At 43.3% G+C, this 16,926-nt stretch overlaps 1 protein-coding gene across 2 annotated transcripts in view; it reads left to right on the top strand.

Moving 5' to 3' along the window:
• The first annotated feature begins 1,336 nt into the window (after positions 1–1,336).
• The window catches only part of LOC125900671 (signal-induced proliferation-associated 1-like protein 1), a 52,906-nt gene continuing 37,316 nt past the window's right edge, over positions 1,337–16,926 (top strand). For both annotated transcript variants that reach the window (XM_049595824.1, XM_049595823.1), the window contains exon 1: positions 1,337–1,649. The gene's annotated coding sequence lies outside the window, so the exon portion shown is untranslated. The remainder of the gene's footprint in view (positions 1,650–16,926) is intronic.

Below are 16,926 nucleotides of genomic sequence, written 5' to 3'. Positions count from 1 at the left end.
GAAGCTGTCATGAAGTCAGAATATGCTTCCATTCCTTAATTACCCAGTAAATAATTCATATTTCTTTAGTCTGTATGGGTCCATGGATAAAAGAATCAAAAGTGTTTTTCATAAAAATTAATCCAAGTTATGAACATTGCTTTAGCATCATACAGTGGTGTTGTGTCAGCTGCCGTTATCCTCGGATGCTGTGACACAAGCATCATAACACTTCACTGATATGCCATTCAAAGCCTAATTTTCATACATGATATTCATGCTAGTTCAAATAAACTATTTTATCATATCCTCCTGAGACCCTGTGTCCTAATATGAGGACATCATATTTTGGGTTTACTTGACCTTAAACTTCATTCTACCGAACTTAGACCTGTTGTCCTCGTTTGTGGACACTATTTGTGCCATCTAGCGGTAATAAGAGCACAATACAGTAATACATATAAAAACAAAATGGCAGCCATCTCTGCCAAGTCAGTCTGCAGCTGATCCCGACACAAAAGTGGACAAGGTCCAAAACCTGATCATATCTTATGGTTGAAACTTGTTTATTCATGATTAATAATGTTTGTAGTTTGATATGGCAACAAATTTGACCAGTTTTAGCAACAGCGACAAGCTAAAAGGCTATTAATTAGGAAGTACTTGTTTGACGACATTGGGACTTTATTGTTGTTGCCAGTGTTTGATTCTTTTGTAGTTATCAGGTCCTACTGATGCCAGATAGCTAGGAGAAATTAAAAATGCATGCCAAACAAAAGTTCAGGTCTCAGGAGGATATTTTCCATTTTTGCTGAGCAACAGTTTTGTGTAAAAGGAATGTCCCAGATATAGGCCCTTTTATTTTTATTGAACTTTTTGCAAAGCAGGGAAACAAAGACAGCACAATACACAACGATAATACTCACAGTATACAGATTACTGACATATAAACCTGGCAGGACAAGACAAGACAAGACAAGAACAAACAAACAAGCAAAATAAAAGGCATGAATAGATTAAATTAAAATAAATTCAGTGAGTCCAGAAAGTTCATGGAAGACAGCCTATCACACATTGTATTTAGATGTCATGACACACAAATATAAGCCTGTTGACTTCACTGACTTTATCAAATAATAGCTTTACGTAATTTTTTGGAAGTGTGTATCTCTACTGTCTTGGTAATTTAGCTTGCAGAGTTCACGGGCTCTGTTTTCCAGGCAGAGTGAGAGCTCTTCGTTTCCCGTCCTCTTCCTCTACCCACTACAGGTGTGCGCGGTTGCCACGGAAACGTTTGCTTTCCCCAGCAAAGCCTTCTCGCGAGACTCCGGGGCACGGAGAGCCAGAGAGGGAGAGAGATAGAGAGGAGGAGGAGGAGGAGGAGGGGGGAGGCAGCCTGAATGATCTCATCCCTCCAGCAGCTGCATAGCGCAGCCAGGCAAACCCGTAACTTTCTATCAAACTTCCAAGTTGCCTTCGGGAGGACGACACCGAGGCATTTTCGGTTTGAACCGGAGCGAATACGTTTTCCCGCGAGGGCGAGGAAGGAAGAGCGCTGCGCAGTTTGAGTGTCGGGACTTCCAGGACCTTGTTACGAGTTGAAACAAAAGGAGGAAAAACCCGCTTCGTATTGTGTGACATCTAAAAGCTTGAAGCCGAGAGGAGGAAAGGTGAGTCGGGAACGTGGTGCTCGTCATGTGCGGGGTGTCGGTGCTCGGTACAAGGTGCTCACTACACATCTGTCGGCTGTCTGTGGACAAAGCACATCTTTGTGCCGTGTGAAGGTGCAGTGTGGAGCCAGTGCGCAATCAGTGCCAGTGTTTTTCTCCCCTTTAACTAACAGTGGAGTCGGTGAGAAACGTTTCTACCCGACTATCACCGGGGCTGTCAGGGTACATGTACCCGCCGCGTCGTTGTATATGTCAAGGGCATTGTTCTAGGCACTGCTTTGGGGTGACGATTTACAGGTGGTAGCCCTGTCGTGCACATACACCACTTTATGTTGGATGTGTCTGCTTGTGTAACTGTCACCACCCGAAAACCTGTGTTTTTCAGCATGGTGTGTTGTTGCCACACGAGGAAGGATTTCAAGGCAGGTGATTTCCTTGTGCCACATCTGCTCTGATATGTACAGCCTTGCCTGGGTTATCATGTATTGGACAGATAAGGCCAAGATGAATGGTGGATAAGGTTCAGCTTAATCAACACACCATGTTAGATGTTAAATCCTGTCTACACACATGACACACATGACACCAGACCCTCCTTTTGCTGATTTATACATGCATAGTGTGCAGAATATATCCAAAACCAGTCATAGGGACTTTTTGGAATATACAGAGGAAGCAGATTTGGCAATGCAGGGCAAGAAGGCAAACAGAGGTTTGTTTAAATAGCAACAACCAGGAAACTGTGCCAACCTTTCAAAGTTCAAACATATGCACCACTGTGCCCGAAACTGGCATATTTACAAAATACCAGCTGTAACAAACCAGTCACAACCATGCAGGTGGGACTTTAACACTCACTGGGCACTGAACTGCTCCGGTAGCTTGTTGGCTAACTTGGCACGAGTCAGGTGCATAAAGGAAGCTCTGGAGTTTAGGATTTGGCAGGGATCAGGGATTTTTGGCATTCTTGATAGGCTTAGCTGACCTGCGGTGGGCATGACTGATCATACACTGCACTGCAATTTTTTTTTTCTTACTTGCGGTGAGTCTAATCTCAGCTTTGTCCCGTCTAAATCGCCGCTGTTATTCACACTGGACTGCGTCTTGCTTTCTTTGATGGGATTTCCTATAAAGAATGAATCTAATTCAAATGCAGGAGCTTTGTATTACTGCGAGGGGGAAGTGTGCATGCTCTGTTTTAATGTGGCACAATGGGCAGACAAAAATACCAGTCAAGGTTAAGATAAGATGACTGCACATGTGGGTCTAAACATTTAATTTTGTGAGACTTGCAGCCATAGCAGTGTGAGGCTTATATGATATACTTTCATCTGTGCCTAAATGTCAAGGCCGTAGCCATGGAGTCACCACTGGGGGGACCAAATCTGTTGGAGTTCCCCTGCAGAAAAAAATTCACTCATATTTTCTGTATTATATATTAGTTATCTTGAGAAAGCACGGCTATACACCATATGAATATGCAGTGAATGAAAGCTACTACTGTCTGAATGAATTACACATGCATTACACAAGTGATTGACACTTTACTCAGCCTTCACATCAGCTATGACGAATATAGCACAATACAGACATTAGTGTTAATGTTAGCTAAATACGCCCTGTGAGCTGTGTTCTGCTTGGGTACGGCAACACCACGTGGAAAAATCACATGCCAAACTGCAGTACAACTTAATACTAGATGTGGTAGTCATAAAAAAAGGAATTTCCTACGTTTCTTTATGGTTATAATTACATTTGCTCCCATTTGTTTGTTATTTTTTTTATTTATACCTACATTTTTATCAATATATTGCAGGGTACATATTAGAGGGGATGTGTCCCACCCACTGTAATTACAGCATTGCTAAATGTAAACTCCAAACACAATTGTTACTTGAGAAAAAAAAAAGCTGCTGCTTCTCACATTTCTTATCAGCATAAATATTCCTCCCCCCTGCTTCATGACTGAAGGACAGCGTTTCTATTTTCACTTTTTTTACATCATACTTCTTGCACAACAATAACAATAGTTATTGTGCCTCATTTGTTGCAGAGTCTTTTTCTAACGTGCAACACAGGGATGCTTCCTGTTGCTAAGTTGAGCTTATGTTCCTTTTGTCTCTTGTGCACTGGCTCGAAGGGAATAGCTCGAGCAGAGATAAAAGACAACAACAAGAGGAGCATTGTGCTGCTTTATAATTTGCCACTCTGGAATGTGTGGGCTGCAATTATGCTAAGTGGCCATCACGAAATGCTTAAATTAACTGTTTACATTTTATAAGGAATAATGAGATTATTGTTATGATTAATTCTCGAGTTCAGAGGGCATTGTTCTTTGTTGGTTTGATGGTCATAAAGTGGGTTCTTGGCCGTACTCTTTTCCCAGTGATGTGCTACCTCCTGGGTCACTATAACAAAGTCTTAAAGGTGCAGTGTGTAGAATTTGGGGGTATATATATTAGCAGAAATGGAATATAATATAATACTCATGTTTTCTTTAGTGTATAATCACCTGAAAATGAGAATTGCTTTGTTTTCGTTTCCTCATTTTTATCTACATAGGAAGCAGGTTCTCGCCTACAGAGTCAGCCATGTTCCACCACCTCATTTCTACAGTAGCCCTGAATGGTCAAACCAAACACTGGCTCCAGACAGGGCCATTTGCATTTTAGCATTTTCACATCTGTCAGAGTAAGCAGCTCCTCTTTTGCAATCTGAACAGCATTGGAAGAACGCTGATTGCTTTACTTAGTGTTTTTATTGGCTTAAATCAGCCGGTCTGTTTGTTTTGGAGAGGAAGAGACTTCTGCAGATAGTTCAGCTCCCGGTAAAAAACTTCCTGACCAATAGACATCGAAGCAATCCTAACCAGGAGCTCATGCTTAGCAAACAGAGAAGTTTCATCTGGCTGCATGCTACAAAATCTGACATGCTGCTCCTTTAAGGTTGCAAAATTCTTACACTTCTTGATCTCATCTTTTGTAAATGTGTAGTCATACTTGACTGGCTGCCACCCCTGTCACCTCTAGCTGCCTGTCACTGATGACAGACTAGATGACAAACTAAACAGACCTTCAGATGTGACCCTGGATGATCTGGTGCACCAGTGCAGCCAATGTCAGCTACAAGGCCAGTGTCTTCATGCTTGTTTATCTCGAGCGACACCAACATGAGTCATGAGTTTTGACACAACCTTAAGTAATCGTCTGAAATACACCAAGAAAAAAAGGGGAAGCTCCGTCAGTTTTAACATGAGTGATGCGTCTGGCTGACGTTAGTCAGCCTGTAGTCAGAAGTCAAATGACTTGATGGTAATATCACCTCTGGCGGTTTTTCCGTGTGATTGTCTTTTCGCTGTTGACCCGAGGGGGGTTGATGAGTTTGATTGTAATGAGGTGTGACTACGGGTCCGCGCTTCCTGCTTGCTAAACTGTTGGAATGCTCTGTCTTTGTCTGGATCGGACGGTCCACTGTATGCCAGCCAATGGAGGAAAGCAGAGGGCTCGGAAGCTACAATAGTGATGATGTAATCCCTTTTCAGCACACTGTCACAGAGTAAATGCGTGCAGACAAAGGAAAAATTCCCCCTCTTTTTCACCCCACCTGCTACAAAGTTTGGGGGATTTAAACCTTGCAGAAAAATGCACGACAGTTCGGACACTGTAATTATGTATGTGGGAGATTGTGTGGGGCTCACGACACTGAGGGAGCTCAGTAGTGGGACCAGTGGTGTGGTGGAGGGTATACACAGGTAGACAAGGTATATCAACCTCTTTTTCTGTCAGCTAGAAAGCCATTGGAATATATAGGGGAGTATACCCACTTCCCCCTATGGTAACCTACTCAGATTAAGAGACAGTGGGCCCCAGGGCACAGATATGCAAAGAGCCCCACCACCTCTCGTACATAGGAGCAAGACACACAGAGTTTGTGGTGGTTTTGCATCTCTTAGAGGTTGTTATGCATCTCTTTGTGGTCATTTTATGTCTCTTGGAGGTAACTTGTTTTGTTTTTTTGGTTTGGTGTGGTCGTTTTAAGGCCCTACCTGTTCAGTACGTGCTAATTTGACATTTTGTAAGTGAAGGCCAGAGGGTACCCTGAGACTTTGGGACCCGTTTAGTAATCCATCCACGGTAGCACACCCATCTCATCATCTACCACTACACCGCTGAGTGGGACAGGTGCAATGTGTTGCCTTAAGACTCTGATCTGGGCCTTACCTGATTAACAGTTGGGTCTCTATTTGGTGGTCTGTTACTCATTTGCTCATGAACTAAAGCAACCTCTGTGCGACTGGTTCTGTCATGCTGCGTCCAACTCTCAACCCCAAACCAAAACCCACAGTCATGCAGAGATCAGACACTGTGTAATTCCCCTTCTCTGCTCCCATCAAACCTCATACATGCTGAAAATAGTACGACATGGCTCAGGGATCGGAAGACGGAGAAAAAAAAAAAAAACCTTTGACAAACAACCACTTAAGAAAAACTCAAAGTGAGAGGAAGAAAAAAAAACTTTCCATAATGAAATGTGGAATTCTGACGACGACGACGATGATGATGATGATGATATGCTGCTGCAGGCTATCTCCCCTGCCACACAGCGATGACGTGCTCGGTATTGTCTCGACATGTCTGCCAGTTGCTACACTGTCTCCGTGCTTGGCCTGCGCACACTCGCGCTGGAATGGCTCACAGAACTCTGCTCGGAGAAGAATCAAAACATCAAGCGGTGTTACAGGCCTGTGCCCCATGCAGAGCCTGTGTGGGCAGCGGTGGAAAAATAATTCCACATACAAAAAAAACCACAGAGGTTTTTTTTTTTTTTTTTTTTTTTTTGCTGTTGTCCCTCCTGTGGACAGAAATCTGAGAAGCAGGCAGGAATGCGTGAGGGCTTGGTCATGGCTGAGCTCTAAACAGATCTCAATGCGTAGACAGGTCTGTTCAGCTTGTCCTCATTCCTGTGCATGCTTACAACTGTTTTCCTAAACTTTCAGGAGCCACGTTCACCATCTGAGATGTAGTAAAACAGGAATGCTGGCACAACAGTACACCGTGTGAGGTTTTCTCCTGGAAACCATGACTCTCTGAACCCTGAGCAAAAACGGTCCTTTAGAATAGTGAAAGCACTCTGTCTGTAGTTTGTGTTGTGCTTTGTTTCCTGTACTGAAATTCAAAAAAAATCCCTCCTCATATTGCTCCAAAATTCCACATCCTTTGCTTTGGATCCAGGGAATCCTTTTCCACCCTGTGAGTTCCTGCTTTGCTCTCAGTAAAGCCGACAGAAGAATGAGACCACTGTGAACCAAAGGCGTCTTTTGCGAGACTCAAATGACTTTTTAAACAAATAGAAGTTCAGGTGGACTGAGTGAAGTGTAGGAAAATGTCCCACTCTCACTCCTGCAGTGTGTGCATGCAGCTCTCAAAAACATACACTCTATTTTGATGTTAAACTAAATGCATTACAACAGAAGTACAACAGGACAGTGTCTGATGAATTAGGCCATACTCTTTTTTCCCATGTTGCTCCAGGTGCAAAGGGCAGATAGGGCCGGTTAATAACAAACATGGCTGCTTTCCCAGCCTTTCCTCTCTGGCTGCCTGTTTCCTGTGTGTTTCATTGATGTATTCCTGGATACCCTGCCTGCCGACAGCGTCGCAACACGAGAAACACATTTGAGACTGAAAGCTGTCTTGTAAATATCAACATGGGCATGTGTTTGCAGAATACATGCATGTAGATATTGCTCTGAGAGTGCCTCGTATCATTACTGTTAAAGCTCAGGGAGGAGGTGTTGTTGGTGCCGTGTTTGTGTTTACATGGCATTCATACTCGCCTTGAATGCTGATTAGGAGGAAGTCACCAGTGGGTGTTTGCTATTAGAAAGAGAAAGCCGGCACCTGTACACATCCTGGTTTGCTGCTGTGCTCTTTTTTTTTTTTAACTGACCCCAGAAATTAGGTGTTAAATTACCAACATTACTCAGGCAACCACTCTGGTACTCTGGCAGATGCAAATGAGGGAGCTCCAGTCAAAACTTGCATGCTCCCATCCTCCTCCTTTTGGGGATGCAAAGTCCTGATTATTGTCAGCCGGGGGGATAAAGGGGAGGGAGGCCGTGTTAATTGCATTCTGCTTCACCCTGTATCCATGAACCAAGACTAAAACTGAAGAATTACTGGGACAAGTGTCAGATGTTGTCTGATTAATGAAGCAGATGTTAATGTGGTTGCTTTTTGTGCTGTCGTTCATTTCAAAACCAGTGGTGTTTTGTACTTGGTGTTTAATGGAAAGTATCGAAAACACTGCGCTGTTTAAAATGAGATGTGGTTTGCATGGAACTGGCTCAGAGACATGATAAACCACAGTTGCAGAACTGGCGTGAGTGTGCCAGTAAGCACAGTGCAGTGCAGTGCAGTGCAGTGTAGGCCAGCAGCAGAACGCCGTGCAGGTTTGCACCGTGGTTTTCTGGCACAGACTGTGCCAGCAGCAGGGCACCACTGTTATGCAACACTAGCTGACTTATCGCAGTCTAAATGACTCTGTATGAATTGATTAACTCTGCGGCCCGACTGTTTATAATTGGACTGGAAGTGCACTGGGCTATGCACGGGACACGTGCCAAAATCAATGACTGGAAATGGTTTATGTGTAGAACTTTGCTACACTGTTGTCGTGTTTTTTTAGTCCCCCTCGAGCCTCTCCACGTGCAGAGCTGTACGTTTAGAAACTACTTTTCATTTCAGCACAGTAATGCTAATTACAGAGGCACACCTGAGCTTTCCACTGACTCCTCAGTGGGGGAATTAGGCTGCCCTCCAAGCTGTAGGGGACAACGCAGCCAGCCAGGCTTCTCCAGAGACATGGCAGAGAATCCCCCTGAGGTTTTCTGTGAGGATAATAAGCCCTTCCTTTGTGGCCCCCACCCCCCCCTTTTCACTGCGCTGGTTCTTATGTCAACTCACACAGAAGCTTTCCCCGTGTCCCCTGCACTGCAGCCTGTGCTGCTGTTACCTTGTTAAATTGCTTATCTGGCAAGAGCCTATGTTACCGCCTTCTTCCTTGCAAACTAAAAAGGGTTAATTACAAAATTGTAGAGTACATTTTGTGCGCTAGGCACACAATTAATGTGTGGTGGCAGCACAGCAGCTATTTGGCCAATGTGAGGGGATATTAATCAAGCTTTCACCTTGACTCTGGCCTTCCCCAATGGCTGCCTGTGTTCTCCTTTTGACTGCTGCTCTGTCAGCTAAGGATCCTATTGTTTCCTAGCAGTGCTCTCGTGCTCCTCTGTCACTGATATTAGTCTGTGGGGAATCCTTGCCCGGTTGAAATGCATCCCGTTATGGCTATTCATCTCTGTAATCAAATTAGTCGATGGGCTTTACTCGGATTGCTGCAGAGGTGTATTTGTCGGCCAAGCAGCTGTTGATCGATTGATAGCTCAGTTTGACTGATGAAAATGAACTCTAAAGGATGTGTAGAGCATCGTATGATAGATTTGATTGCATTCTCCGGGGGCCTTTTAAGTAGCTTGTGGTCAATGCTGCTGCTGCTGCAGTGAAGCTCATGTTTCTCATGTTTGCTCAGCAGGGTCCCGACCCTTCCCAAACGGCTTTATCAAGCCATCACAACTGCTCCATTTCCATAACATCACCTTGCCACAACCTGTCGAGACAGCCCCGTCAAAATGAAAAACAAACCAACGTGTCATTGCCAAAGTATTCCATTCTTAAAATCCCAGTTTAGCAACACAAAGAGTTCCTATTGTGGGTTTCATGTTCCCTGTGAGCTATCTGTGTCTTTGTTGCTGACAGTATTTTCATTCTTTTCTCCTGCCAGGCTGTTATCTGATCTGAGCATTCAGTTAATGTGTCTGTGTTTTAGCAACAAATACAAGGTTGGTGTTTGCATGGGCACACAGGCTGTGTTTTTCCCTCTGAACGCTTGATTAGCTCTGACTTAGCAATAAATTAAAATGCACTTTATTGTGGTAAGGGTGGTCTCATTAGGATTCTGTCTTCATGGCCCTCTGCGATTTGGCTTGTTTGCTACCTGTGTAATTGGGCGGAGGATGTGAAAGGACAGGGCAGTGGATGACTTCCAAACATCACAGGCATCTGTCATATTGACACCTCCGCTGTGAGAATCTGTCGGGCCACTGTCAACTGACCTTGCTGCTCATACGCAGTTGTACACGAAGACCTAAGTGCTCTCACCCTGGCCCTGTCCTCGTCCAAAACACACACTTGCATACAACAAATTTGCTTATGCATAAAGTCTCACAGTTGCAGTTTGAAATAGAGCAGTAACGGCTGATAAGACTAAACTTGCAAGCGACAGCAGTTTGGACCTGGAGACTCACTGACCCAAGACAACTGGGACACCAACATTATTGTCCTCTGAGCTCTCACTAGCAGGTTTGAAATTTTAACAGTGACTACATTTACATGCACACTAATATTCTACTATTCTGAATGAGACAGTGTTATGAATGAATGACTATGTATGTGGGATATCCTGGTATTATTCAGGTTTTAGGTGCATTCTTTGGACGTGTATTCAGCGCATTCAGAATATGCATTTCAATTGGGGTTTCACTGCAGTTGGTGCTTCTTGTCTGTTTGCGGTCAACTCTGTGCATTGTCATGGATATCTTATACATGAACTAACTGGTCAACAGTTTGCAGGACTGGGGTGAAGATGTCTACCCAAAAGAAAATCCCACATTTCTGGCCAGATGAAGAATTCCTACTTTTAAACATTATGAAAGACTTGGATATCAACAGATTTTTTCATATACGCAAATATTGAAACGCCAACCTTTTGAGGACCGTCCAACAAGTATGCTACCAATGGAAAACTTTAAAAAAACATATATTATTTTGATGCAAAGAAAGAAGTCATCTGTCTACCTTTCCATATTTTGACATGATAAACGACATGTTTGGGCATGTTAATCAGAGTGTGCACAACTGCCTGGAAACAGGAATATTAATGGAATACTCATTTTCATTAGTCATGTAAACACCTTATTGGGTGTGTGCCATATCATCTTGTTCACGTTAATACCAGTATAATTTTTAATATGATGTGAAAAATTCATATTGTGATACTCGCAATATTTTGACTTGTTGACATATTGACGGCATACTGTTACTCAGGGCAACAACAAGCATGGCTGAAAGCAGTATTGTTGCTTATAAAAGACTCCATGGTGATTCCAAAAAGAGGAGCAGCTTCAGTAGTGTGTAATAAACTGTGGCGTCCTGAATGTTTTATGAACAGATCTGGACCTCTCAGAATCTTTTAGTGAGTTGCTGCTCAGAGGGAACTCATTCAGCGGCTCCTCTGGCAGCAGCACAGCGTCTCTCTCTCTCCTCTCTCACCATGTGCACACTGGAGTCGGTGATCGTAAACCTTTGGCAATGTAAACCTACGTGATGCTCGTGGCTCAACAAAAAACTACATATATGTATCATAACAGCCTGTGAGAGGTTACAGCGTAATGATTAGAGGAGAAATGGCAGAGCATAAAGGTCCAGGTGGGAAAAAAAACAACTCAGTCATTTAGGATTTTACAATAAGAGAAGGAAGTCACCTGTTGATTTAAATAGGTCACAGGGTACATTTTTTTTGTATTTGGGAACTGTTTAAATGTGTAATTTGTAATTTGTGGAAGATTTTATTATGTTGTACTATTAATATTGTGCACAGAATCTGAATCTCACTCTGAGTTACTGTTGTTCACAGACTAAAGAAATGAGAGATCATTTTTGTATAGTTTTTACTGAATATTTGAAGGCAAACTATAAAACTACGGCCCTTATTTTATTGCAGGTCTTTGTTCCTAAATTATATCGTTATCACAAAAATACCCTGAAATATCGTGATATTATTTTAGGGCTATATCGCCCACCCCTACACCCTAGTAGGATTATTGTCCTTTTCGGAATAAAGGCAAAATAACAGAACAATTTTATGCATATAGACTTAATGTAGTCACTGATTAGTTTGTTTCCAATAGCAGCAATGGGGCTACATGATTGGTTATTCCAGCAATTGATATCTGCTTGTGTCATGCATGCTTGTTGTCTCTAAGCATGATGATTTTCAGGAATATTATTGACTGCCTCCATTTAATCTCCACTGTCAGTAGTCATGGGCCACGGGAGTAAATGGCTGTATTGGCGTGGGCCCAGCTAGGACTGGCAGTGGGCAAGTGACCGGTAATCGCTGATGGGCACACACATGCACACAGCAGGGTTCTCTGGCATGCAGAGTGTGTGACCACTGGATGCCCCCAGCCTCGAGCAGACAGCGGTGCACACGTCACACCGAAACATATCATCTCCGGCACGGGCCTTCGTACAATCAAAAGACCATGACCTAATTGACATTGATTGATTGACCCGCTCTGTTTATCCTTGTTCAGATGTTCCTATCACTCCACAACTCTGCTGCCGCTGGCAGTGATGTGACATCGATCCAATCCACCAGTCAAAATGAGTCTTAACATGGTAGATACATAAGATGTGTGAGCAGCACTGCGGGCTTTACTCTTGATTTATTTTGCTCGTGAGTGCCTGTGATCAGAGAATGAAGTAATAGCAGGCTTGGGGAAGTGTTTGGTGGGCCCCCTGGCTGAGCCCCATCCCCCGTCTTCTGGCACGTGGAGAGGGGGAATTATAGACGGCAAACACACAAACTATTCACTCAGCCCTCCTTCTCGCATCAACACTGTTAATTATACCGCTGCTACTCTCGCATCCCTTCTATTTTAATCCTCAACTGATGGAAACCGCTTCATCCCAACACACACACTTGAGCACACACACAGGCGTGTGCCAGCCCCATGCTGAGCTGGGAGTATTTGTTTTGTAACACATAGGTTCACTGCTTTTCAGATGGGCATCTTTACCTTTTGTTAGGGGAACAGAGGAAATGCAGTGCCCCTGTAAACGGCTCTCCGCCCCGGCCCACAATGCCCTGTTTAACAAGGCACGCTGCTGGGAAATGCTCCCATTGCATTGGGGTTTAATCCAAGTGGCCTGGTTGCGCAGTTCAGCAAATAATGGCTGCGTACTACAATGTAAGAAGTGGATATATCCCAATATAGCAGCCATAAACCTACAGTTGTTAAAATCAGATGCATGACTGCCTCTTATAGGAGTTGTCAGTAGAAACAGTAGGTGAGGGAGACTTTCCAAGAGCTTGGGGTTAGTTTGAAATTGAAAGCTTTCTCTCTCAGAAGTCACACACAGAAGCATTCCCATATAAATCACAGATCCTTTTCACCTGGAGGATCTGGTGCGCTTTTTGGCTGCCTGCCTGCGTGGGAACGGTTGCCAGTAAGTTTTCTGTGCAGAGCAGCAGGATTGAGGTGGAATTGTCATATTAAATGTCTCAAGATGTTTTCTGAAGCTCCTGTGTTGGTTGTGCTACCTGATATCAAAGTGTGTTTGGCTTTCCAGTGAACCTCAGCAGGCTGGCTCTCTTGATGTGTTGAACTGACTGGTCTGTGCTCAGTAACAAAGTAGAAAGACAAAATTAGATTAATATAAAACAAAAGCTCAAAAATGCGCTTTTAGGGAGTTTGCTTGTATTTAATCTACATAGCTCTTCCCCTTCCCATAGTATGTGTACCCGGTCTGCAGTGGTCCAGGAATTTGTTGTTTCAGCTTTTTTTAATGAAGCAGCAAATTATTGGTGATCTAAGAGACCTTTCCTCATTTTGAATAGTTAAACTTAGCCACAATAGCCCCAAAATGCTAAAGTTTACAATGTGAGTGTGCATATCAAGCACCTGTAGCCGCTGATAAGAGTCTTGTGGCCGTTGACAGGGTGAACTTTGGGTTTTAGTCATCAGTGTTTGGCACAACACCAACACTCGTGGCAAGGTTTACTGCATTCATCTTTATGGTGCCCCATCAGTCTAGTGACACTTGCACACACAAAAGCCACGTCCATCTGACTGGAGAACCTGCCAGTGATCAACAGGTGTCTGACCCATTTCTACCAGACAGCTCTAACAGGTAAATCCCTGATCACCGGTGATTACACAAGACGTGTGTCTGTAACTACGTTTCGGCACTCCCACACACACACACACACACACACACACACACACACACACACCACCTTTGCCACTGCTACTATTACTACTACTTCCACTACACTACTTCACATTACTACTGTACTTCTTTACTACTAAACTCTGGAAGTGACCAGAACTTATTGCAATGTAGTACTTTGCTTAAAAGAGTTGTCAGATTTCAGTTCATGAAACATGGGTACAGCAAAGTTTACAGTATACCCTTCTTCCAGCAAAATTAGTGCCTGTATGTGGGCTTTTTAAACAACTGAAACCCACGAATTTTTTTTTTTTTTTTTTTTTTTGCTGGGTTTTCTGGTGTGTCACGTTCAATGTCACAAACAGGCTGGAAAACAGGTAAAAAAACAGTAGAAAGCAGCATGTAGGCCAGTGAAAATGCAATGGTGGTTACTTGTTTTTTTATATCTCGTACTTACTTGTCTTTCTCTGAAACTGTTTGCCGACCAAATTTTACATAATGTTCGAGTGCTGCTTGGACGGATGATATTTTGTGGCAGTTTGTCATTGCATCATTCTGGCAAAGTAGCTAAAATTAGCAAGTCCGGAGTATAGTATTTCCATCACTGCCGATCAGAGCAGATTAGAGCTGACCTTCCTCATGAAATACAAAAGCCAGATGTTAGTGGGGTTTTTCATGCAGTGGGAAAGGCTCTGAAGTCTCAATAGAGATATATGATAGGTCACACACTGCAGATATAGGGATGTAACTTTCCTCGGACATACTGCCTTTATTCATAACCTCATAAAAAGATTGAAAAGAAATTGAGCATAGTGTTAGTTCAGGCAGGACATGGTGTCAAGCTCCGCTCACATCCCAGCTACATCAGCTGATCTCAAACAGCCAATCAACTGATGGAGCAGCTGATTGATGAAGGGAGTCAGCTGATAGATCACATGATTCCTTTAGATTCCTTTCTATGCAGCCAATTGGTGAATCTCATTCAGGGTGCCCTATTTAAACTGCTCTGGCCTGCCTACTGTTGCTGCTTCCTCTGCAAGCCGCTTTGCAACCCACCTCCACCCCAGCTCCTCCTTTTCATGCTGTGTCTGACTTATCAATATCATTTCTGTTTGTCATTGATGCTGCTCTCCCAGCCTTAGGCTTTCCATGTAGGCGCATGGAAGGGCAGGGAGGTTTGCTCTCTCTGCCTGAGGCTTTGTGCGTAGGCCTAGGAAAGGCTGAGAGGTCCCAGAACAGAGCCATGAAGTTTTCTTTGACTAAAGTGGTCCAGACTGAACAATGATTGTGGTTGAGAGGGCTGCAATTCACAACCTTGCATCTATTGTTGTGCAACAAGGACATAATCCCACTTCCCACCTGCAAACACTTCCTGCTGGGCACAGTTTGGTGCCCAACTAAGCCAGAAACACTGCTGCAGAGTTAAACATTGCCGCCATGTTTATTTACGAAACATTTATTGTCCATTGATATTAAGAGAGGTAAGGGAGACAAAATGTTTTTATTCTGGGCAGCTCTGACAGAGTGCTGCAGGAATCAGTCCTAAAACATGGAAATGAGTTAGCATTTCTGCTCTCGTTATTCCCTTGTCTCAAAGTAGAAGGTTTTTTTTTTTTTTTAAATTGGTTTTTGGTCAGATGCTTGAAATAGGGTCTGTGGTTAACACAAGCTTACAAGACTTTCATGTTTTGTTTTAAAACATAAAATACATCAATAAATACCCCACTTGTGAATTTTGAAGCCATTATATGTCTTGAAAAAGGCGGTTGTTAACAAGTGACTAAATGAGACTACAGAACATCATCATGCTTTACAGCCTCATTGTGATGGTGATAATGAAGTCATGCGACTGTGATGTAGTACGTTTATAGTCAAACGTTAGCTTTTTACTTATAGTTATTGCATTTATGCTTTCAAAATCATAAAAGCTGTGTTATTTTATGTAAGTATCATAAACTTTTGTTTGCCATGGAGTTTATTTTTTTGCAGTAATCTAAAAATTCCATTTGCTTTTTTTCTCTCAAGGGAACCAGGGTGACGCTAGCCTCCAGGTTGGCCACCAAGTAAACATGATCCCTGCACCATTCTGTTGGACTCTACACAGAGACTATAACTTGCATTTAAAACGTGATTTCCAAGAATGGCAAGTTTTAGTTTGAGACAGGTATTGCAGAAATAGAATCTCCACGAGCTGGCAGGGGACAGAGACGTGCTGTCTTTGATGTTTGCAGAAACAAGCAGTTTGGATCGTCTTACCCAGAAATAGCTATTGTCCCGTGAGTTTATTCTTATGAGCCAAATCGACTGGTTCGTGTTTTTGTAGTTTCTGCAGAATTTGGTGTTTAATTTCCAAGGTTCTGCTTTGTCATGCGTGTGAGCCATTGTCTGTGCGTGTACCTGTCCTTGTGCATCAGGAGCTCACTGTCTCTCTAATGGAGTCTCAGGGTTGGAAGCGGGCGGAGAGGGCAGGGAGAGGGAAAGTGCAGCCTTGAGCAGACTTCCACTTTTTTAAACCTCAGCTCCGAAACTGCTGCAGCAGCCAGGCAGCCCCTCATTAGAATTTTTTACATTCCTCTTCAGGCAGCAGCACACTGCCTCCTCTCCATTGCTCTTTATAACGTATAGCCTTTTAAAGCTTAAATCTGAACCTCCTCAATAAAGACAAGTCATCTATAAAACCACAGCGCATATACGCCACAGAACCAACTCTGGCTCGGCTCTCTGTAGATTAATGTATTTATCGACCATAAAGTTGTAAAGTTTCTGTTGGTGATGGCTTTACATACTTTAAATCAATGGAATACAAGCCTGTTTAAGAGTGTGGACTTTTTCATCTTTTTGTTTTGAAGGGGAAGCTAATAGATTAGAGTATAAGAAGCAGTGATCCCTCTTTACTCTGGACGAGCAGACCACCTAAGCTGTTAGCAATGCAATTAGCTTTTTTTAAGAGGTAAATGGTCCTCTAGGAGCTGGACAAAGGCTTTCATTGTCAAGCCCCCGGCCCACCCAGATAATGACACTGGAAATCGGACGGGGTTTACCATTTCTAACTATAAACTATGTCAAGTGTTTCAAGTGTCTATTTATCCTGCTGTCTCTCTCACGTTAAATGTGAAACCCCGGTGGAGTACTTCTGGATAAGAAGAGAGGAAGGATCGAGGACACCCTGCTGGAGATAATGGCAATGAATATATCCTGGCACT

The sequence above is a fragment of the Epinephelus fuscoguttatus genome, linkage group LG14 (genome assembly GCF_011397635.1).
Source record: "Epinephelus fuscoguttatus linkage group LG14, E.fuscoguttatus.final_Chr_v1".
NCBI lineage: Eukaryota > Metazoa > Chordata > Actinopteri > Perciformes > Serranidae > Epinephelus > Epinephelus fuscoguttatus.
Note: the sequence above shows the minus strand (reverse complement) of the source record. Positions and strands in the feature narration are given on the sequence as shown.